Raw genomic sequence first — 25,000 nt, forward strand, 5'->3', positions numbered from 1 at the left:
TCCACCCTCCCTCTCGCTCGCTTTCTGTCTCTCTCCCTCCCTCTCCTTTTTTCTCTCTCTCTCCCCCCTCTCTCTCTGTCTCTCTCCCTCCCCCTCTCTTTCTGTCTCTGTCTGTCTCTCTCCCTCCTCTTTCTGTCTCTCTCCCTCCCCCCTCTCTCTCTGGTCTCTGTCTGTCTCTCCCTCCCTCTTTCTGTCTCTCTCCCTCCCCCTCTCTTTCTGTCTCTCTCCCTCCCCCCTCTCTCTCTGTCTCTCTGTCTGTCTCTCCCCCTCTCTCGCTCTGTCTCTCTCCCCCCCCCCTCTCTCTGTGTCTCTCCCCCCCTCTCTTTCTGTCTCTCTCCCTCCCCCCTCTCTCCCTGTCTCTCTCTGTCTGTCTCTCCCTCCCACTCTCTTTTTCACTCTCTCCCCCTCTTTCTGTCTCTCTCCCTCTCTCTCTCTTTCTGTCTCTCTCTCTCCGTCTTTGTCTCTCCCCCTCCCTCTGTCTCTCTCTCCCTCCCGCTCTCCCCTCTCTCTCTCTTTCTGTCTCTCTCTCTCCGTCTTTGTCTCTCCCCCTCCCTCTCTCTGTCTGTCTCTCCCTCCCTCTCTCCCCCCTCTCTCTCTTTCTGTCTCTCTCTCTCCATCTTTGTCTCTTCCCCTCCCTCTCTCTGTCTCTCTCTCTGTCTGTCTGTCTCTCCCTCCCTCTCTCTCTTTCTGTCGCTTTCCCTCTCTCTCTCCCTCCCTGTCTCTCTCTGCCCCCCCCTACAGGCAGCCTGTGTGTTCCAAAGTCTATCGCTCCTCATCTCTTCCTTTTGTTCTCTTTTTCTGGTGCTCATTCTGTTTCTTCATTCCATCTTTTCATTCTCTCTCTCTTTTCTGTCACAGTGACACTGTCTCTCCTCTTTTTCCATTTCTCTTTCTTCTCCTTCCACCTGTTCTGTCCGCCTGGCTCTCTATCTGTTGGGGTCTCATTCATTCTCTTTCTCTCTTTTCATTTATTTGTCAGACTGTCTCTCTGCCTCTCGTTCTCCCGCTGTCATTCTCTATCCTTGGACTCGGTCTCTCTCTCTTTCTGTTTCCCTGTCAGTGTTACTGCCTGTCTCTCCATCCGTGACTCACATTCCCTCCATCTGTCTGTCTGTTTCTCTCTCTTTCTCTCCATCTGTGACTCTTTCCCCCTGTCTGTCTGTCTGTCTGTCCGTCTGTCTCTCATTATCTCGCTCCCTCTTTGTCAGCCACAACAAGAATGCTTCCAGCTACAACCCCCTTTCTCTCTCTCTCTCTCTCTCGCTCTTTTTCTACTTCTTGCTCCCTCTACCTGTCTCTCACTCACCTGTCGTTGCCTTTTTTTGTCGCTCTCTCTCTACCTGCACTTCTCCACCTGTCTCTCTGCCTCCCTCTGACAGTCTCTCTTTCTCCACTTTGCTTTATCTCGCCCTGTCTTGCTGTCTGTCTCTTATTCAGCTGTATTGCACCTTATTGACTGCAAATCCAAGAGCGGGGCAGTGACTCCCCACCCCCTCCTCCACACACACACACACCCACCCCTCCGTCAGCTCTCAGAAGCACTCTCCACGCATATGTATCTGAATTAGCCTTGGTTGCCCGCGGCGACTTCCATCTTAATAACTGCGTTGTTTATGGGCCCATAAGCAAAATGTTGTCTGCACAGCTCATTACTGCTGAGTGGAGAGAAATAATCCCACGAGCCCCTGTAAACCCCCACCCCATCCACCAAAACACACACACACACACACACACACACACCTCCCCCCCCTCTCTCCTCCATGCTACACACTTTCAACAACCGACAGGTTTCCCTTTCTAAAACTCGCTGTCGTGCTCCCGTGTCCGTCACGTACCGCCGCTGAGTGCAGCGGTACCGTATCCTGCAGCGGTGGAAGGCCTAACGTGTTTATCCAGTGTTTACCCTGCACCGGCACGGCGCCCGGCGGGCAGCAAATCTCCCGTCATGTGTTTATCCTGCATCTGTCCTACCTTACACAGCATGCACACCAACACGGACACATGCAAAAGCGTCTTCTTGTCTCCGTCCCGGCCTGCCGTCCTCGCTAAGCTGCTGTTTTCAGCCACGGAGGGCGGAGCTTATTGAGAACGCGCTCCATAGTGGGGGGAATTTGAAAAGCCGGCGCGGCGTTTGCAGCGAGGACGGCGGACGGAGCTTTTCAAAACGCTGACGTGCGGTTGTCGTTTCATCAGCACGACGCGCTCGGCTCAAGATGTGTGTGTGTGCACGACCAGTGGAAAAGTCTCGAGCTTTCTTCTGTTGTCAAGTGTTTTCAGTTTGGACGCTGGCCTTTTCGAAATGGTTAGAATGACGTTTTACCCATTTTTGCCGTTAAGGCACTTTTCAGATGTCTCCGAATAGCACGGACGTAGTCTTCTTTCTGAATACAGCAGTAATCATCGTAGCGGCCTCTCTATTTCATTTGCTGGGTTGTGATGACCAAGGATGTGCAGACTCGCTAGCTGGTTGGCTAACAGGTTGTACCCTTTAGTTGATTAGTTAGTGCAGTCGCCCGTGGTGCAGGCGAGCTGGGTTGTGGCGGTCCCCGGCTGCCTCCTGAATGGACTACATTGGTGTTAGAAGTGGGATGGTGAGACCGCGAGGCCATCGGAAGCACGTGAGGGAGCTGATGTGCTGAAGCCCGGGGACGCACTTCCCAAACGAGCGGGGTAGTGTAACGACCACGGATGTGTGGACTCGCTAGCCGGAGGGCCAATGGGTCGATCCCTGTAGTCCAGTGGTTCTCAACCTTTTGGGGTCCTGGACCCCCTGCGTATTTTTGATCTACCCTGAGGACCCCTCCACCTGATCTTGGGGGAGGGGGGTTGCAATTTGATAGAAACAGTAGAAACTGCATTTTAAATTGCATTATAGCATTTATTCACTCTTTGGGGCAAAAATAAGAGCTCTCAGTTGTAACTTAGATAGAGTTAACAAAACAGAATTCTTATGCAGTAACTTTCAGATATATGTAACAACACAGAATATGTATTCAGTACCTTTCAGATATATGTAACAAAACAGAATATGTATTCAGTAACTTTCAGATATATGTAACAACACAGAATATGTATTCAGTAACTTTCAGATATATGTAACAAAACAGAATATGTATTCAGTAACTTTCAGATATATGTAACAAAACAGAATATGTATTCAGTAACTTTCAGATATATGTAACGAAACAGAATATGTATTCAGTAACTTCAGATATATGTAACAAAACAGAATATGTATTCAGTAACTTTCAGATATATGTAACAAAACAGAATATGTATTCAGTAACTTTCAGATATATGTAACGAAACAGAATATGTATTCAGTAACTTTCAGATATATGTAACAAAACAGAATATGTATTCAGTAACTTTCAGATATATGTAACAAAACAGAATATGTATTCAGTAACTTTCAGATATATGTAACAAAACAGAATATGTATTCAGTAACTTTCAGATATATGTAACAACATAATTTTTATGCAGTAACTTTTAACAATGCAAACGGGAGCGAGATCTCTTATTAAAATACACTAAATGACACTTGTGAAACAGATGTAATTAGAGAAAAAAGTCCTGTTACCCTTTATAGTTTAGGTAGATAAAGGTCTCAGTCACATTTGAGTAAAATAATCCCATTTCTATAAATGTCATAGGATCTTTTTTTTTTAAAGATATTTTATTTTCACGGACCCCTTGCAATTACACCACGGACCACTAGGGGTCCGCGGACCCCCGGTTGAGAAACACTGCTTTAGTCAACTGGTTAGCGCAGTTGCCCATGGCGTTTGCGACCTGGGTTCGTGGCCCGGCTGTGGCGGTTCCCAGCTGCCCCCAGAATTTGCTACAGGGTATTAGCGTCATGTTGAGTAGTAGTGACTGAAGTGGTCCCCGCAGTGAACCTAAAGAGAATGTTTTAAAGCCAAAATCCATGATGTATCCCCAGTCTGTCCCTCCCTCTGGCAGAGAGGGCTACAAACTAGGTGTAGCAGGACTACAAACCAGGTGCAGCAGGACTACAAACCAGGTGGAGCAGGACTACAAACCAGGTGTAGCAGCCATTGTGGCTGGTGTGCCGTCAGCTCAGCAGTAAACCGTTCCCACCCGTGTAAAAATGGATCCTGGGACCAAAGCTACCACAGACAGTCTAATGTATTACAAACTACATCCCACTATATGGGAACACTGTTGTACAGTCATATTGGTTGTCATGGACACATCAGCATCACGTCTCAGTCTTTTTTTTTCTGACACATACAGTTTGCTGCTGCGCCAGTGTTCGTTCCACCCGGTCAAAACATTTCAGCAGTGGTATACGGAGACTGGAGAGACTCCAACCATGGTGAAGATGACTGGTGGCGTTATGGAGCCTGACTCCATCATACACATGGAGAACATAAGCAAATGTAACCGGTTCTTTTCTTGCCCGGTGCGGGATTCGATACGGGGTGTACTGCACCACAAGGAGACATCACGTCACAGGAAATTCCGCAGCCAACCCGGAAATCAATGATAAATTATGGAAACCAATTCCAGGCCCTATGACCGACACTCCAGCCTCTCCGGTCATATAATAAGACTCCCCTGTGGTTTTAGATTGTATAACTCAAATTCAAAGAAAGTCGAAAATTAATAGACAGCAATGGCCCAACTAACCATTAGCTCAAATCGGCTAAGAATAATATCTATATCCAGGGGCGATTCTAGGATCAGAGCTTTAGGGGTGCTGAGCACCTAGAGTGCTGGCCGGCCAGGCAAGATAAATTTGGGGGGGGTGGATCAAACCATTTTCGAAGCATGGGGAGGTGCTGTATTTTTGTTGTTAAAATATTACGTTTAAACCATATATACTGGATATGGTTTTGACATTTCTTCAGCTTATTAAACATGGACATACAGCAAAAATCAAAAATCTCTTCAATTTAGGGGTGCTGCAGCACCCCAAAAATGGGCTAGAAACGCCTATGGCATCGATTGGACACAATAGAGTACATTGTTGGGCGTAATTTCATCACCAACTGCCAACATTATGATAATTAAGAAAAGTGGACTTTACGATTTGATTGATTTGATAATACTGTGACGTTGCGCTGTGGCTAACTCATGGGAAAGGAGGGAGACCAAAGAGGTCACTGCTCGTGGCTTAGCTAAAGGCTAACAGCTAGCATGGCATCCATCTTAGGTCGCCAGAACAACAACAACCGCAACGTGCAACACCAAAAGCTCTTCCCCAGTCCTCCTCTAGTCCCGCCCCGCCTTCCTAGGTGGCCAATACCCGTACGGACAACACCTCCCTCCAATCAGAAGCTAGAACACGTCAACATAACATAACACGTCAGGCCCCCCGGTCCCTCATGTCCATATCCCAGCGTTACAATATAATAATTTGGGTAACACTTTAGTATGGGGAACATAAAAAAACTTAATTACTAGTGAATAGTAATGATCAAGATGTCACTTTAGTATGGGGAACATATTCTAAGTAACAGAAACTTAATTTAGAGTAATTTAACACTATGAACACTTGTAGTTTTGTGTGTTGTTATGTAAGAACAGACCATATTCATTAAGTGTTAGTAAGGGAGAATAACTCTTCTTGTGGTACTACCACCTTATAAAGTCCACACTAAGCAAAGCATATTGAGATGGTACTACTAATAAGCAATACTTCTGAGGTTATAGAGGGAAAACTCATAGTTAATGGCTTACTGGTTGTATAATAAGGCCATGCAGAATAAGGCATTAATGAGTACGTAATAATGACCAATTAAGAGCCAATATGTTGCTAATTTGCATGCTAATAAGCACCTAATTCATGGTGACTACCTTCCCCATACTAAAGTGTTGCCATAATTTCATATGTGTGTGTGTGGGCCCTGTGTGATGGCCTGGTGGCCCGCCTGCCGCCCAGTGCCTGCTGGCATAGGCTCCGGCATCCTCGTGACCCTGAGAGCAGGATAAGTGGTTTGGATAATGGATGGATGGATGGATGGACGGTATTTTCAACTGAGTCACAAGATTAAACAGTGCAAAATAGTGGCCTTAGTTGAAATGTAGCGTATTCCTCCAACAAAAAGTCACGGGACCAGCCAGACCAACAAAAAAAAAAAACGAAAAAAAAACAGCGACTTATAGTCTGGGAAATACGGTAAATCTGGCTAGTAGTAGCTGACCAGGCCTGAAGGACACGCTCCATCTTTAAACCCGGTCTGATGTTTGCCATTCAACAATCCAGACATGCAATTACATTACATAACGTCGAACCATTATATTAAAAACCACAACACTCCCGACCTTGTTTCTTTCTGCTAGGCGTCAGAAGAGCTGATTGCTTTTTTAGATATCTGAAACTTCTGGCAGCTTTGAGCAAGGCAGACAGAATGAGTGCAGAAGAGAATAACAGTGAGAGTATCCAAACACACACACACACACACACACACACACACACACACACACACACACACTCCCTGCGGCGGTAGGAGCATTGTGTGTAGATTTCCTCTCCAGGAGTTAGCTGGATCTGAAATAACAGGGAAGTGATTTAACGTATGTCTCTGCAGGAAGTAGTCCAGGAAATAGACTCTTATGCCGCGCAGTACAGGAGGGGGTTAAATGCTTGTGGCCCATGTAATGAAAGTGATGTCTCTTGCTATGATTGAGGTCGCTGCTCAGGCATGCTCAGACAAAAAAAACAAAAAAAATCTCCTTCGCACCCTTTTTCGGGTAGTGTGGATCTTCCTCGAGCTATATACTAAGCGTCTTCAAGATATATATATATGTATGTACACACACACTAAGTCTGACATCTCACACAACACACTGGCTATTAAGGTGTTCAATCCCAGTGGCACCCACTGATTCAGATGCCGGGTGAAGCGTGTCAAAAACTACAATACACAAACCACATGAACCGGCAAAGAGGATAATCCATCGTCAATAATGCCCTCCAGCCCGTCTCGGATTCGCTCCAACAACAGCAGCTTTTTTGTTTTGTTTTTTTTGGGGGGGGGGGGCGTGGCCCTAAGTTATCTTTCTTCAGCCAAACTCCCAGGAGATCAAAATAATTACTTTTCCACGAAACCCGCAAAGTCTGAAGGTCTTTTTTTTAACTCCATAATTTTGCCGATAATTAAATTCAATACCCCAGAGGTATGATATTGTCTGGGATGTAAAAAAAAGAAAAGAAAAAGCCAGTCAAGTAAACACACACACACTCTGTCACACACACGGCTCAAGAAATGAGGCTGACTTGACTTTTTTATGTCTGTGCTATTTGAGTCCGATGTGATCGCGGCCCCCTATCGCTCCGGATGATGCTGAAGTGATTGATGGGGGCTAAAACCAAAATAATTGCCTTATAAATAACTTGTGCAATTAAGACGGATGTGCACAAGTATGCACACACTCTTCCCACGCATACACACGCACATAGAATATACAAATGTGCATAAAGAAACACAAACACCCAAAAACAAGCAGGTCCTGGGTTTGAACCCCGGGTCATCCCAGGTCCCTTTCTGTGTGGAGTTTGCATGTTCTCCCGGTGTCTGCGTGGGTTTCCTCCTACCATCAAAAAGACATGCATGTTAGGGTTAATACTCGTGCCTGTGCTCCTGAGCAAGGCAGTGGAAAGAAGAACTGGAGTTGGTCCCCGGCCGCTGCAGCTGCCCACAGCTCCTATACAATAGGATGGGCTACATGCAGAGAACACATTAATTGTCACCGTACAACCGTACAATGACAAAAGCGGCGACGAAAAATATATAAACCGTTATTTGCTTTATGAGGATGGCTGGGAGAGCTTGGTCTGCTGCGTCCTGTGGGCCCAGGGACCACGGCCCTGCCTGGAGCTCTGCCCGAAGAGGTATCACCAAGGGTGGTCTGACAGGACGTGGAAGCGGGGCAGGTTAAGCTAACTGCTAGCCCATGCAGACCGGCAGTTCCGATAACACCGAGGGCGGTCTGGCGGCGGCCTCATCTAGCCTTGACTGTATTTTTAGTGTCGTTGTGTAGAGTGCTGGGAGAGCTAGCATTGGATTAGCTGAGGGAGCTTGGTCTGCTGCGTCCTGTGGGCCCAGGGACTACGGCCCTGCCTGGAGCTCTGCCCGAAGAGGTAACACCGAGGGCGGTATGACAGGACGTGGAAGTGGGGCAGGCTAAGCTAACTGCTAGCCCATGCAGACCGGCAGTTCCGATAACACCGAGGGCGGTCTGGCGGCGGCCTCGTCTAGCCTCGACTGTGTTTTTAGTGTCGTTGCGTAGAGTGCTGGGAGAGCTAGCATCGGATTAGCTGAGGGAGCTTGGTCTGCGTCCTGTGGGCCCAGGGACCACGGCCCTGTCTGGAGCTTTGCCCGAAGAGGTGACACCGAGGGTGACTTGACAGGACGTGGAAGTCGAAGTGGAGCAGGCTAAGCTAACTGCTAGCCCATGCAGATCGGCAGTTCCGGCGTTCGTTCTCCTGGACAGTGGTTTATTTTTTTTATTGTTTTTAGTTTAGATATATGTGTTCGGTGGGATATGTGTGTTCTTGCAGTTTGGATATGTGTTTTTGTCTTTGTGTTGCACTGCTGTGGGCTGGGGCAAACGATATGTCGTTTCATTTCATGTGCCCAAGTGCATGAAATGAAACGACAAAGTGTTTGTGATTCTGATTCTGACACCACGACAACCCTTTGATGTTGTACTACCACAACGTGGCAAGAACATTCCTGCAATCTATAAAGTAGAGAGAGTAATACGCAAAACACACATTTGTAGTAAACATGCCTTCATTCAGTAGGTGTTCATTAAGAATTACGACCTCAGACCTTAAATCAGGTCTCAGCAACATCCTCAAGGCGCAAAGTCTTTCTAAACTGTTGATGAACAATGGGGGTGATACAACTCTTGACTACAGGCATGTTTTTAGAAAAGCAACACAACCCAGCCAAAACTCAACAGCAGTTGTACAATTCAAAATCACCTAAAATGACAACAAAGCTCACTCAGCACATAGAAAAACTAATGTTGTTGATGTGAGGTGTGAATGAGTATATACACCCACAACGTGAAAGGAACTAACGTTCTATTTATTATACACAGATGTTATCTGCAATTCCCCCAATAAGATGATTTTACAATTGCCTTGAGTGCAAAAACAATATTTTCCAGTGCATAGAAAAGAGGTGTCCGATGTCCTTTAAGTGGAACTGCCAGAATGACTGCAGGGATTTCATTATGTTTAATGGAATCTCAACTACCCATGACAATATTTTGTAAACACCCAAATACAATATATGGGAAACATGTAGCCAAGCAGTCAATTTAATGATAATAATAATAACAAATCAAACTTATATAGCGCTTTTCTAACACTCAAATTCAGCGAATCTTCATTCCAGCCCTCACCTATGGTCATGAGCTCTGGGTAGTGACTGAAAGGGTGAGATTGCAGATACAAGCAGCTGAAATTAGTGTCCTCCGTAGGGTGTCTGGGCTCAGCCTTAGAGATAGGGTGAGGGAGCTCAGACGTCCGGAAGGAGCTCAGAGTAGAGCCGCCGCTCCTTCTCGTCAAAAGGAGTCAGTTGAGGTGGTTCGGCATCTGATTAGGATGCCTCCTGGGCACCTTCCTTTGGAGGTTTTCCGGGCACGGCCAACTGGGAGGAGGCCCCGGGGTAGACCCAGAACTCACTGGAGGGACTACATGTCCAGTCTGGCCTGGGAACACCTTGGGATCCCCCAAGAGGAGCTGGAGGGCGTTGCTGGGGAGAGGGACGTCTGGAGTGCCCTACTTAGCTTGCTGCCCCCGTGACCCGACCCCGGAGAAGCGGCTGATGAATGATGAATGTGGCCAAATGTGAGAAACAATAAAAACAAATTCCATTTTGATACTAGGTTAGCTGCAATGCTGTCGGCTCAGCAAGTGGCAGAACAGGAGCGGCACAAAAAGTTGCATCACTGCAACTGTCTGATGATCATCGTCAGATAGCTAGTGGCAAAATTAAATCCAAAGCGTAATTTACAACTTCTCTGGCCAAAAAATAAAACTGGGCAAAAGATAAGACGAGGAAAACGAAACGTTTCAAAACATGACAAATGACACATACCTGAATCCCGGCTTCTGCTAAACAAATGCGCTAGACCAGGGGTGGCCAACCATGTGCCATGGAGAGCCATGTGTATGCAGGTTTTCATCCCAACCCGACTCCACGCCAGGCGATCTCACTGACTAGCAACCCTTCAACCAAAGAGGAAGAATGTATCAGTGAAACCACCTGGTGTGGAGTCGGTTCGGAATGAAAACCTGCATGCACGTGGCACATGGTTAGCCGCCGCTGCGCTAGACCAATTAAGCTAGCTACCCCGATTGACCTCATGCATGCTAAGTTCGCTCAAGGTTCGCTGTCTGTCAACAGCAGCTTAATTGCTTCTGAACAGAATTGGTTAATATTCACCTGTGAACTGCTAAAGAATATCTGTAACAATTCCTTCCTTTGCAACGAGTTTCTCCATGACACGTACCTGCTCTCTGTCTTCAATTTCTTAATTTCTCTTTTGGCAGCGCTGAAGGAATACTTGCATTTTGGAGGTGTTATCACGTTGTACTTTTTTAAAAAAAAACCCATCATATCATACTTGAGCAGCATAATGACTGATTGGACAGTTGCTACAGCACCTATGCCAATCAATCCATCCAATGACATGATGTATCCATCGACATGAGACCCTGTACTGGCAAAGAGGTTTGTGGGGCCCTACTAATTGTGTATTCAGCATATAGGGTAGGCATATATATATACACACACACACACACACATATACATACATATATAATCCAGTGATTCAAGTAAATTCTTTATGAGACAGTACAAGCCTGTTTCATGCCATAAGCAGTCTGCTCCTTATGTGTTGAGCACTTTCCCTGTTGTTGAGTGTTTCTTTTAACAAAGTTATGTATTTAACGCCCTCTCACCCTTTTTCGGGTGGCGTGTCTCTTCCTCAGCCTTATTGTTTAGATTTATTCCGGGCGTACTGCTTGATTTCATCCATGTATAGGAGGTGGCTGATGCTAACTCGTCGACTGAACCTGTATACATATCCACTCTTTGTGACGATCTGACTGAGGGGATTCTGGCCCAGAGTGGTAAAACCAGGTCCTGAAAGTAAGCGTCCAAACCGTGTATTTGCGCCAACCATGTTACTAAACCAGCTGATTTCATTTGAGGTGGTGTTGACTAGAATCTGCTGGTGTAGCGCAGTGGAGCAAATACATGGTTTGGACTTTTTCTGGACCTGGTTTTTACACCTCTGTTCTGGCCTATGCAGAACAACAGCAGAGACAGTGCATCACCTTGGTATATGCCACATTTGATGGTTACCTGTGTGATTGTCTTTGAGTTGTGTTGTTTTTCCACTGCTGTGTTGAGTTCTTCATGAAGGCTATTAGTGTCCTGTTAGCTTGTGTAGTGCCAAGCAGTCCAGTAACCAGGCGTGGGTGTGATGGAATGCTACTATATATAGATATGTGCCAGACTTAAGAAAAGAGTATTTGAAGACCGAGACCTAAAGGCCCAAACAAAACTCCTGGTCTTCAGGGCTGTTGTTCTCCCCACCCTGCTGTATGGAGCAGAGTCATCGACCACCTTCAGCAGGCACCTGAGAGCCCTGGAACAATACCACCAAAGAGCGTGAAGATCAGCTGGAAGGACAGACACACCCAACATCAGCATTCTGGAAGAAGCCAACATGACTAGCATCACCACCACAGTAGCGCAGCCCCAACTCCGATGGACAGGACAGGCCTCGTCATCTGCATGTCCAACATATGTCTCCCCAAATAGATGCTGTACTCCCAGCTGAAGGAGGGTCAGCGAGCTGCCGGCAGGCAAAAGAAACATCTCAAGGACAATATCAAGACCAGTCTGAAGAACGTCAACATCACATCAAGCAACCGGGAACACATGGCACTGGATAGACACTCCTGGGAGAAATCCGTGCAGGAAGGAGCTGCATGTCACGAAGTGGATCACCGCTGTGCCACAGAGAAAAAGCAACAGCACTGCAAATAGAGAGAGAAAAAGGTTCAACCACCACCACCACCAACCACCACCACTTTCCTCTGCCCACGCTGCACCAAAGGATGTGGATTGTGGATCTGCCTCTACAGCCGTCTGAAGACCCTACAGGATGACAACCCAACTGAGAGGACAGTCATGCTCGCTTCAAGTGACCACCAGTGATGAAGATGTGTTTGAGAGAGAGCGAGACAGATGAAGACATAGAGAAGACATTTTTGAGAGGGAAAACCCAAAGCAAATATATGCAAAGATAACTACATATCGGTGCACACACACACACACACACACACACACACACTGGTTGTCGGTTGAGTTTTCATTAAATTTGATGGAGGTGTGAAGGTTTGTTTGATCACCGACTTAACCAGAATCCCAATTACTCTCTGTTCACCGGGAACGGGAGTGAATGGAAAACCAGAACTGCCTTGAAGTGCCCTCCTTTTTCTACCTCAAATTAGGTTGGTTTGCACTTTGGATGATGAGATTTTGGAGTCGCGTTTGGCTGCGAGTGGGCAGGAAACTCTTGGCTGGCTTTGCGATGAAAGGATCCAGCAAAGTGATCATGTCTCCTGTAATCAGATCAACCGTCCACGTCAGAATCACTTCAGTCACCGAGTTCAATCGATGTGCAGAGACGTGTCCACATACCAGGAGACCTTCGGCACAGTGTGTCCCGACACACAGGGACGAGACGCAACTTGCTGCACACAGCACACGACATGCTGGATGACAAACGTGAAATGACATATGTCAAGATATACACTACAACAAATATTAGCATAAATATATATATATATATATATATATATATATATATATATATATATATATATATATATATATATATATATATACACTACCGTTCAAAAGTTTGGGATCACCCAAACAATTTTGTGTTTTCCATGAAAAGTCACACTTATTCACCACCATATGTTGTGAAATGAATAGAAAATAGAGTCAAGACATTGACAAGGTTAGAAATAATGATTTGTATTTGAAATAAGATTTTTTTTACATCAAACTTTGCTTTCGTCAAAGAATCCTCCATTTGCAGCAATTACAGCATTGCAGACCTTTGGCATTCTAGCTGTTAATTTGTTGAGGTAATCTGGAGAAATTGCACCCCACGCTTCCAGAAGCAGCTCCCACAAGTTGGATTGGTTGGATGGGCACTTCTTTGAGCAGATTGAGTTTCTGGAGCATCACATTTGTGGGGTCAATTAAACGCTCAAAATGGCCAGAAAAAGAGAACTTTCATCTGAAACTCGACAGTCTATTCTTGTTCTTAGAAATGAAGGCTATTCCATGCGAGAAATTGCTAAGAAATTGAAGATTTCCTACACCGGTGTGTACTACTCCCTTCAGAGGACAGCACAAACAGGCTCTTAACAGGTACTATTTAATGAAGATGCCAGTTGGGGACCTGTGAGGCGTCTGTTTCTCAAACTAGAGACTCTAATGTACTTATCTTCTTGCTCAGTTGTGCAACGCGGCCTCCCACTTCTTTTTCTACTCTGGTTAGAGCCTGTTTGTGCTGTCCTCTGAAGGGAGTAGTACACACCGGTGTAGGAAATCTTCAATTTCTTAGCAATTTCTCGCATGGAATAGCCTTCATTTCTAAGAACAAGAATAGACTGTCGAGTTTCAGATGAAAGTTCTCTTTTTCTGGCCATTTTGAGCGTTTAATTGACCCCACAAATGTGATGCTCCAGAAACTCAATCTGCTCAAAGAAGTGCCCATCCAACCAATCCAACTTGTGGGAGCTGCTTCTGGAAGCGTGGGGTGCAATTTCTCCAGATTACCTCAACAAATTAACAGCTAGAATGCCAAAGGTCTGCAATGCTGTAATTGCTGCAAATGGAGGATTCTTTGACGAAAGCAAAGTTTGATGTAAAAAAAATCTTATTTCAAATACAAATCATTATTTCTAACCTTGTCAATGTCTTGACTCTATTTTCTATTCATTTCACAACATATGGTGGTGAATAAGTGTGACTTTTCATGGAAAACACAAAATTGTTTGGGTGATCCCAAACTTTTGAACGGTAGTGTATATATATATATCCATCCATCCATTATGTTAACCGCTTATCCTTCTCTCAGGGTTGTGGGGATGCTGGAGCAGGTGGGGAGACACCCTGGACAGGCCATCACAGGGCCAACACACACACACACACACACACACACACACATATATATATATATATATATATATATATATATACACACACACACACTTGTGAACTAATTGGAATATATTTGTTATCTCAACTACAGGCCCTTGACATTAATGTTGGACTCTATAGGGATGATGGGCTAGCAATTTGTAGCAAAACACGAACCAGGAGAGGTCGAGCAAATTAAGAAAACAATCTGCAAAATATTCTCAGACAGTGGGCTAAAAATCACCACTGAAGCAAACAAAAAAACAAACGGACTTTCTGGACGTCTCAGTGGACCTTAGGAACGGCACATACAAGCCGTACATGAAGCCCAACAACACGCCGCAGTATGTCCATAGAGAAAGCAACCACCCACCCTCCATCTTGGAAGAACATCCAAGAAAACACTAATAGAAGACTCTCAAACCAGTCATCTAATGAGTCCATCTTCAGTGAAGCTGCACCCCCGTACCAAGGTGCATTGCAAAAGAGCGGCTACAATTTTAAGCTCAAGTACAACCCACCGTTACACACTGACTGCCCGCAAATCAACAAATGTAGCAGTGAACGAAACATCACCTGGTACAACCCACCCTGCAGTGATACCCTGGCCACAAACATCGGTAAGCAGTGTTTCCAACTTTTGGATCAGTGCTTTACCCCGGACTACAAACTGAGCAAGATATTCAGTAGGAACACCATCAAAATTATACAGCTGCATGCCCAACATTCAACAACTAGTATTGTCCCACAATACAAGAACCTTCAACAAATCAGTGACCCTTTCATCTGAACCAGACTCCCCCAACTGCAACTGCCGCGTGAACGACTCACGCCCCCTAGAGGGAAAACGCCAGACGAGGGGAGTTATCTACCAAGCTACGGTGACGAGAGAGGACAACGACAAAATGGAGACATACGACATGGTGGGTCTAACAGAGGAACGTTCAAAAGGAGGTTTGATGCTCCCTCGTGTAGCTTTAGAAACAACCGTTTAAAGAATGTCACATCTTTAAGCCCTTATAGTTGGTCGTTGGCGGACAGAAACATTAATTATTGTACCACCTGGAAAATCCTCTCAAAAGAACAAAGCATATGCACCCAGTAGTAAAATGTGTAACCTGTGTCTGACTGACACATATTTTATCATCCGCAAACCAGAAATGTCCACACTGAATAACAGCAATGACTTGGCCAGCAGTTGCAGACACAGATATAAGCACAATATTTTGTAATACCCCCCCCCCCCCCATTGGACCATTAGCGATCACGTGTTTTGGAATTTTTGAATGTCGCACCTCTCCCTTCCCCACTGGATGTTGTGCACGTGATGTGCATGATGAGGCAGTAAATGGTATTTCCTGTCACAGTCACTTTACTGACAGCTGATGATTGCTTATGGCAGGAAACAGGCTTGTACTGTCTCATAAAGAATTTACTTGACTTACTGGATTATTTATATATCTGTATCTATCTATCTATCTATCTATCTATCTATCTATCTATCTATCTATCTATCTATCTATCTATCTATCTATCTATACATATAGTACAGCACTTTCAGTTGCAGTGATCTGAAATGCACTCATTCATTTGTGGTAAAGAAATAATTTCAGATGACTTTTCAGTATGCAGCTTTTAGGGCAGTGGAGCACCAGGTCCACAAACAGGACACAGGTGAGATTAGCCCAGGTAGAGGAGGGGACAACAGGCAAAAGTTTTGGGGGGGGGTCCTTGGGGTATATGGGAAAGGGATTAAGAGTTTGGCTGAATCCAAACGTCCCGATTTACCTACACCGGCAGACTAGCAGACTCAACGGGCACACATCTGTGACGCCCCGATTGACTAAGGCTCCCCAATTCTACACTCCATCAAGTCTGGTATTGCACACAAGCAAAATAGGCCTAAAGGCCGAACCCTTGGCCTCCGAGTCCACGCTTTTGTTAAACACGATAATCTAAACCAGCGCAGCCCCTTCCTACATGTTTGTTGCCTCCGGTGGCAGATGTTGGCATGGTCTGAAGTTACAATGTTACAATTTATCCAAAGTGACGTACATCTGAGAATTAACACAACACAAGCAAGGGTCTGGTCAGCGTACAACAACGCAAGCAAGTACCAAAAAAACTAGGTTCAAGTCCAATAGGACATATATATATATATACATATATATATATATGTGTGTGTGTGTGTGTGTGCATATATATTTTTTCCGGAAACTGTCAGTGGTGTTGCTAAAAGTGCTCAACAAATGACGGGCAGAATATTGAGATAGATAGGGGAAAAAACTTTAGTTCATAGCAGTACAAGCCGGTTTCGTGCGTCACGCACTCATCAGCTGCCAAGCTGGCCGGGGAGGAAACACCGAGGGCGGTCTGACAGGACGCGGAAGCGGGGCAGGCTAGGCTAACCGCTAGCCCATGCAGACCGGCAGTTCCGATAACACCGAGGGCGGTCTGACAGGACGCGGAAGCGGGGCAGGCTAGGCTAACCGCTAGCCCATGCAGACCGGCAGTTCCGATAACACCGAAGGCGGTCTGGCGGCGGGGTCACCCGGCGTTGACTTTAGTGTTTTTGGTGTCGTCGTGTGGAGTGCGGGGAGGTGTGTCGAGGGTGTCTGGCTGGGAGAGCTGGCGTGGGATCAGCTGGGGTAGCCTGGTCTGCTGCGTCCAGAGGGCCCAGGGACCACGGCCCTGCCTGGAGCTGCATTTGAGGAGGAAGTACCGAGAACGGTCTGACAGGACGCGGAGGTGGGGCAGGCTATGCTAACTGCTAGCCTATGCAGACCGGCGGTTCCGACAGTCGTCCTGGCTGGCGTTCGATTCCTTGGACAGTGATTTTTTTCCAAGTGTGGCTATATGTGTTAGTTTGGATATATGTGTTGGTTAAGCTATATGTGTTGGTTAGTATGTGTGTTCTTGTAGTTTTTGTACATGTGTTTTTGTGTTTGTGTTGCACTGCTGGGAGCTGGGGGACACGGTATTTCGTTTCGTTTCACGTTGTTCGTTTCCACCAATTCAAAGCCTGTTTGCAAAGACATGAAACGGCCCCGATGTCCTCGCGAGCTCAGCATTCTGGGGGAGAGAATTAAAGGCGCGCGAGTAGCGCCACCTACGGAGCTGGACGTGAGCAGAGGTCGGCCCCGTGAGGTGAGGTCCTCTGAGACACAGGCTGATGCTGCTGTAATGACCAAGTCGATCAGGGCGCATTATATAATCACCGCAAAGCATGATGGGATATTCTATAAGGCTCAGCTGTAGGAGAAGTCAGGTGTGCACTATCACTGACCCCATTTATTATTGGCTAATTCCCTTGAGGGGCTCTGCTTTACACACACACACACACGCACACACATACACACACACATTTACGCATATCTATGCCATGTATTAATCTTTCCTTTTTCATTCACATGCCCTCTGACACAACACACATGCACATTATAAATGCACACTCATACAGCTGTGCACTAACACACACACCAACATGCTTATGCTCATATAGACACACAAATATCACATCCACTCCAGATACACACAAAATTATACACACACACGCACATGCATGCATGCACGCACGCACACACACACGCACACCCATGCACAGACACACATCCCAGCTCTTAATATGTCATCTTTTATAGCTTTGGACACCAGCAGATATGTACAGACACACAAACGCACACAAACACACGCACACGGTTGTGTTTTCATACTTTGAAACCTCAAGCCTGAGGCCATGAGGGTGTGAAGACACAAGTCTCAGACTGTGAGACGGTGTGTTTGTGTGTGTGTGTGTCAGTGTGTGTATGGGGGGGGGGGTTGTGTCGCACAATTCTCTTTCTGCTGGGGTTGCAGAGTGCTAAGTTAATGATTTGTAGATCAGCACGACTCTATCCCATGGTGCACTGCCCCTACACACACACACACACACACACACACACAGCAGTCCTCCATAGCAGGCGTAGTGGTTGCACAGGGCGGTAATAAACGGCTAGGTTGGTACCCATGCAGTGTACGTAGAGGATGATGACTACCCGAACCCCATGTTTCATCTCGTTGTCCCTCCTACAGGCGCTCCAAGCCTCTGGCATCTGATAAGGATTCTGGGCACACGGCGTCACAGGGTGGAGAAAAACTGTGTGAAATCCTGATGAAATGTGCACCCCGAGACACGTTTTTCTGATCCATGCGAGTATGCGGGTCGTACAGGTGGCGTAGTAGGATGGAGATGTTACCAGAGGAAATGACAGACCTCTATTAGATTGGTTTTGACTCTTGAGCCAACAACAAAAAGACACTGCAAAAAATGTCACAATTGAGACAAAATTGAGCATATTCAAGTAAGGAAACAGGCAAAACAGTCTGCCAGCACGGTGGGACAGTTCACCTGGGCAAGAACTTGTGACATCAGAACAGTAAATGGAAGCCACTTTAGTTTGTCATTGTGTTCTTACTATGAAATTGTCTTCGCATTTAACCCATCACGGCAAGAAGGTCCTGGGTTCGAGTCCCGGGGTAGTCCAACCTTGGGGGTCGTTCTCTGTGTGGAGTTTGCATGTTCTCCCCATGTCTGTGTGGGTTTCCTCCGGGGGCTCCGGTTTCCTCCCACAGTCCAAAGACATGTCAGTCAGGTCCATCGGCCATACTAAATTGTCCCTATGTGTGAATGTGTGCGTGAGATGGCCTGGCAGCCTGTCCAGGGTGTCTCCCCACCTGCCGCCCAATAACTGCTGGGATAGGCTCCAGCATCTCCGCAACCCTGAGAGCAGGATAAGCGGTTTGGATAATGGATGGATTTAACCCATCCTGTTGTATAGGAGCAGTGGGCAGCTGCAGTGTCCGGGGACCAACTCCAGTTCTTCATTCCATTGTCTTGCTCAGAGGCACAGGCACAGGTATTAACCCTAACATCCATGTCTTTTTGATGGTGGGGGGAAACTGGAGCACCCGGAGGAAACCCACACAGACACGGGGAGAACATGCAAACTCCACACAGAAAGGACCTGTGACAGCCTGGGGTTCGAACCCAGGACCTTGTTGCTGTGAGGCAACAGTGCTAACCACTGGACCACTGTCCAATTAATCAGTACTTGTAGTTACCATCGTAGTAAAAGTCGCAGTCTTTAATTGGAACAGTCTTTATCACAAATCCACACCAAAAATGATGACAAGCCTGCACCGTCCAAGTCCGAGTCATTATGCTGTGAAGTCCAGAATGAGACTTAGTATGTCTCTCATCTCTCGTCATCAGCCGCTTCTCCAGGGTCGGGTTGCAGTGGCAGCAAGCTATGTAGGGAACTCCAGACGTCCCTCTCCCCAGCAACACCCTCCAGCTCCTCCTGGGCGATCCCAAGGCGTTCCCAGGCCAGATTGGACACGTAGTCCCGCCAGCGAGTTCTGGGTCCACCCCGGGGTCTCCTCCCAGTTGGTCCTCCTGGACCAGTCTGCGATGCTGGAAGTCGGCACGCCCCGGTCCACGCCTTTGCCTGCCGCCCGGCCTGCATTGCACCCTACCCCAGTGCTCATCCCCGTGGGTGGTGGGTCCACGGGGTGAGTATGTGTCGTGGCAATTATTTAATTCCTCTCTGACATTAAACGAGGAGCGAGAGTAAAGTCTCTTACAGTATTGTCACACTTGAATATATGCTCATGAACGGACGCACTCAAGCCTAGATGCTTGAAAGCGTCCTGATCAGTACAGTACAGTCTCTCTTATTGGGCAGTTATCTGTTCTTCCCCTCCTTATCTCTCGTCTTCCAGCTCACATCCCACCAAGGCCATTTCTCCAATTAGTGTGCACAGACCTGCTACTCTCAGTGAGTGCCCCATACATTCCTCTGCCATCAGCTAATAGCTAACAATAGGTCTTTATCTCTGCACCTGGAGAAGACGCTTTATGAGACTAGTCAAGTCAAGTCAAGTCAATTTTATTTGCGTAGCCCTATATCGCAAATTACAAATTTGCCTCAGTTGACTCAGACTACCTTTGTTCTGATACACATGGACTTTAAGCATCTATCTTAAGCAATATAAAATGAAGTCAAACATGGTATAGGTCATTCCATGTCCCGAGGACCAATCTGCGGTGCCGGAAGTCGGCACACCCCGGTCCCTGCCTGCCGCCTGGCCTGCATTGCACCTTACCCCAACGCTCATCCTCGCGTGAGGTGGGTCCACAAGGTGGTGGCTCCATGTTGTTTTTTCGGACTGGGCCCCATGGGCCAAGGCCCCACCACCAGACGCTCACCGGGGAGCTCCCTCCCCAGGTCTGGCTCCAGGAGGGGCCCCTGGTTTCCCTTTTCCAGGCGAGGTGCCGTAACTCTGCTGGTGTAATGTCATTGGGTTTCGTGCTCCTTTGTGTCGAAAGGAGCCAGTTGAGGTGGTTTGGGCATCTGATCAGGATGCCTCCTAGGTGCCTTCCTTTGGAGGCTTTCCGGGCATGGTCAACTTGGAGGAGACCCCGGGGTAGACCCGGAACTCGCTGGAGGGACTACATGTTCAGTCTGGCCTGGGAATGCCTTGGGACCCCCCAGGAGGAGCTGGAGGGCGTTGCAGGGGAGGGGGACATCTGGAGTGCCCTACTTAGCTTTCTGACACCGCAACCCGACCCCGGAGAAGTGGCTGAAGATGAATGAATGAATGAATGAATGGTATAAGTCATACGTGGTCAAAGATTAAAAGTAAGCAAACATCAAATATGAATCGCTGTCACAGTATGACTGGAGACTGAGTCCTGACTCGAGTCCTTCAACCCTGCGTTGGAAGGACTCTGAACTCTCACAATCTGCACAGGCTGAAATATCACCATAAAATATCAGGAGCTTCGACTCGAGCGTGTTTTTGTCTCCGTGTTGAGTTGGTCCTCTGGTCCGACACCTGAGCTCACTTACAGTCCCCCCCCCCCACACTTTTTCTCCCCAATTGTACTTGGCCGATTACTCGAGTTGTTCCTTATTTCGATGCGAGGGTCTAAGGACAGGATGTTGTGTTGCTGTAAAGCCCCCCTGAGGCAAATTTGTAATTTGTGATATTGAGCTACACAAATAAAAACGACTTGACTGTTCCGAGCCGTCCCGGTCGCTGCTCCACCCCCTCTGCTGATCCGGGGTGGGCTGCAGCCTACCACATGCCTCCTCCCATACATGTAGAGTCGCCAGCTGCTTCTTTTCACCTGACATGGAGGAGTTTCGCCAGGGGGACGTAGCGCGTGGGAGGATCACGGTATTCCCCCCCTGAACAGGCGCCCCAACCGACCAGAGGAGGCGCTAGTGCAGCGCCCAGGACACACACCCACATCCGGCTTCCCACCCGCAGAGACGGCCAACTGTGTCTGTAGGGACGCCCGACCAAGCCGGAGGTAACACGGGGATTCAAACCGGTGATCCTTGTGCTGATAGGCAACAGAATAGACCGCCATGCCACCCGGACGCCCCCGCACTCCTCTTTTAGTCACGATTTCAGCCTTTATAAGATTGTAAGTGAGTGGGGTGTCCAGGTAGTGTTGCCATCTATTCCGTTGCCAGTCGGGGCGCCTGTTGGGGTGGGGTGGGGGGAGTAGCATGATCCTCCCACGCGCTACACCCCCCTGGCGAAACTCCTCACTGTCAGGTGAAAAGAAGCAGCTGGCGACTCCACATGTATGGGAGGAGGCATGTGGTAGTCTGCAGCCCTCCCCGGATCAGCAGAGGGGGCGGAGCAGAGGCCGGGACGGCTCGGAGGGGGTGGGGTAATTGGCCGGGTACGGTTGGGGAGAGAAAGGAAGGCGGAGAGACTGCATCAGTACTGTGACGCAGCTGCCCGGCCTGCTGTGTGAAGGCCGGGCAGCATGTGAGACTATGGATCGGTGCGCTTCTGAGCGGTCTCCCGCACCTCGATCCAGCTCGGGGTTAATGGCTCCTCTGATCACGCCCGCCGATCTCCTTACATACCTCTGCGCTTGCAGCCGGGACGCGAAACGAGAGCCGAAGCACTTTTCTTTTCTGTGTGGTTTTTATTTATTTATGTATTTATTTTTTGTCCTCTGGAGAGTCTTTTCCTTTCTGTGCCAGTGTGAGTGGGCTTCAACCCCTCACCGCCACGACAGCAAAAAGGAATTTGAAAAATCGTTCAAGGCGAGCTAGCAAGTAATGAAGCGAGAGCCGCGTCCTTGATTTTGAACCCCCACCCCCCCTCCGCATCCGAGCAAGAGACAAAAAAAAAGAGAGAAAGAAAGAAAGAAAAAAAAGCCTCCTTTGTCACAAACAGCATAAGAGCACAAAGGGGCAGCCTTCGGTGTCAGATGCCGGCCGTGTGAATGGAGGGCGATGGAAACGGGGGGGAAGCGCTTCTGGGTGCTTCTTCTGCGGCCTCCTTCGCTCGGCTCGCAGCCGGCAGGTCCTTTCATGGCGGCACGCTCCGCTGTGGCGCAGCAACAAAACCCCGCTTTTCCCTAATAACTGCAAACAAAACCAGCCAGGAAAAGGAAACACAAGAGAGGCAGCCTGCGAGCTTTTCTGCAGTTATACTGTGTTTACACGCTGTATTGATACTGTATTCTTTATACAATATTCATACTCACTTTTTATACTTTATACTGTATACTTTATACTATATTCATACTCTATTTATACTTTATACTGTATACTTTATACTATATTCATACTCTTTATACTTTATTTTGTATGCCTTATGCTGTATACTTTATACTATATTCATACTCTATACTTTATACTGTATAATTTATACTGTATACTTTACACTATATTCATACTCTATTTATACTTTATACTGTATACTTTATACTATATTCATACTCTATTTATACTTTATACTGTATACTTTATACTATATGCATACTCTATTTATACTTTATACTGTATACCTTATGCTGTATACTTTATACTATATTCATACTCTATTTATACTTTATACTGTATACTTTATACTATATTCATACTCTATTTATACTTTATACTGTATACTTTATACTATATGCATACTCTATACCTTATACTGTATACTTTATACTATATTCATACTCTATACTTTATACTGTATAATTTATACTGTATACTTTATACTATATTCATACTCTATTTATACTTTATACTGTATACTTTATACTATATTCATATTCTATTTATACTTTATACTGTATACTTAATACTATATTCATACTCTATACTTTATACTGTATAATTTATACTGTATACTTTATACTATATGCATACTCTATTTATACTTTATACTGTATACCTTATACTGTATATTTTACACTATATTCATACTCTATACTTTATACTGTATAATTTATACTGTATACTTTATATTATATGCATGCTCTATTTATACTGTATACTGTATTTATAATTTATACTGTATACTTTATACTGTATTTATAATTTATACTGTATACTTTATGCTATAATTAGGGCCCTACCAAATTCACGGCCGTGAAAATCGCGTCACGGACCGTGAAATCAGCCTCTTCCCGTGTAATTGACCATTTGCCGTGAAATGCAGTGAAATGCAGAATTTAAGTGCGCAACCAGTTTGAGAAAATACTGTGCTGACATGATTGACATTTTGGATGCGCGAATAAAAGCATTCACGTGTCTAAGACATTGATTGGTTAAATGAGCATCCGGGGTGGTCGCAATGATCATAGTTGTTACTAGCATAGTTTGAGTTAGCTGTCGCCAGCATGTTAGCTTAGGCCCTAACGTGCTGAAGATGTCGAAATCTAAAGCCTCAAAAAACACGACTGCAGACGACAGAGTAATTGAGTTTGGAAAACATATTTTACACGCTGATGGCGGGAAATTATTTTGTACGAGTTGTAATATCTCCTTAGATCACAGTCGACGAGCAACGATTCAGCGTCACTTGGAAAGTGAAACTCATCTCCACAAAAAGAGGGCTGCCGAAAAAGAACCACAAGGTGGTTCGGAGACGAGTCAAACGAGAACATTACGCAAAGTAGATTTAAACAACCAGCGGCCGAATTCCTGAAAGCAGCGCGCATTTTTGACCCTGCACAAACACTTATTTTGACGGTGGATTTAAACTCACTCCGCACGGACATTCCTGGATTTGACAAAAACTGTAGGCTGGAATTGCCGAACTACAAACACATCGCACAAGAGGTGGACACAACTTTACTAGCGCTAGCTTTTTGGAAATCCTCCGAATCTAGGCTACCACACCTTGCTAAAGTAGCGTGGCGCTGTCTGTCAATCCCGACGAACTCTTTGGACGCGGAGAGGGCCGTGTCAAAACATGGACAAGTATTTTCATCGCAGAGACAGAGCATGAAGCCAAGCACCATCGCAGGATGCTCAATGCTTACATTAAACACCAGTACGGTTATGCTGTGTACAGTAGGCTGGGCTATTCAGGCCCTGTGTGAATAAAAAGTGTAATTTAATAATTGCCGTGAAATGTCGCATTTTTCTTATAGATTCCGTGAAATCTGTGATTTTCGAGAAACTAGGTCCGTGAAATTGAGCGAAATGTACCGTGAATTTGGTAGGGCCCTAGCTATAATCATACTCTATTTATACTTTATACTGTATACTTCATACTATATTCATACTCTATTTATACTTTATACTGTATTTATAATTTATACTATATTCATACTCTATACTGTATAATTTATACTGTATACTTTATACTATATGCATACTACATTTATACTCTTTATATATACTGTATCCTTTATACTGTATTCATACTTTTTGCTGCGTTTATACTTGATACTGTTCACTTTATACTATATTTATACTCCGTTTATAGTT

Source organism: Lampris incognitus, chromosome 14 (genome assembly GCF_029633865.1).
Source record: "Lampris incognitus isolate fLamInc1 chromosome 14, fLamInc1.hap2, whole genome shotgun sequence".
Classification (NCBI taxonomy): Eukaryota; Metazoa; Chordata; class Actinopteri; order Lampriformes; family Lampridae; genus Lampris; species Lampris incognitus.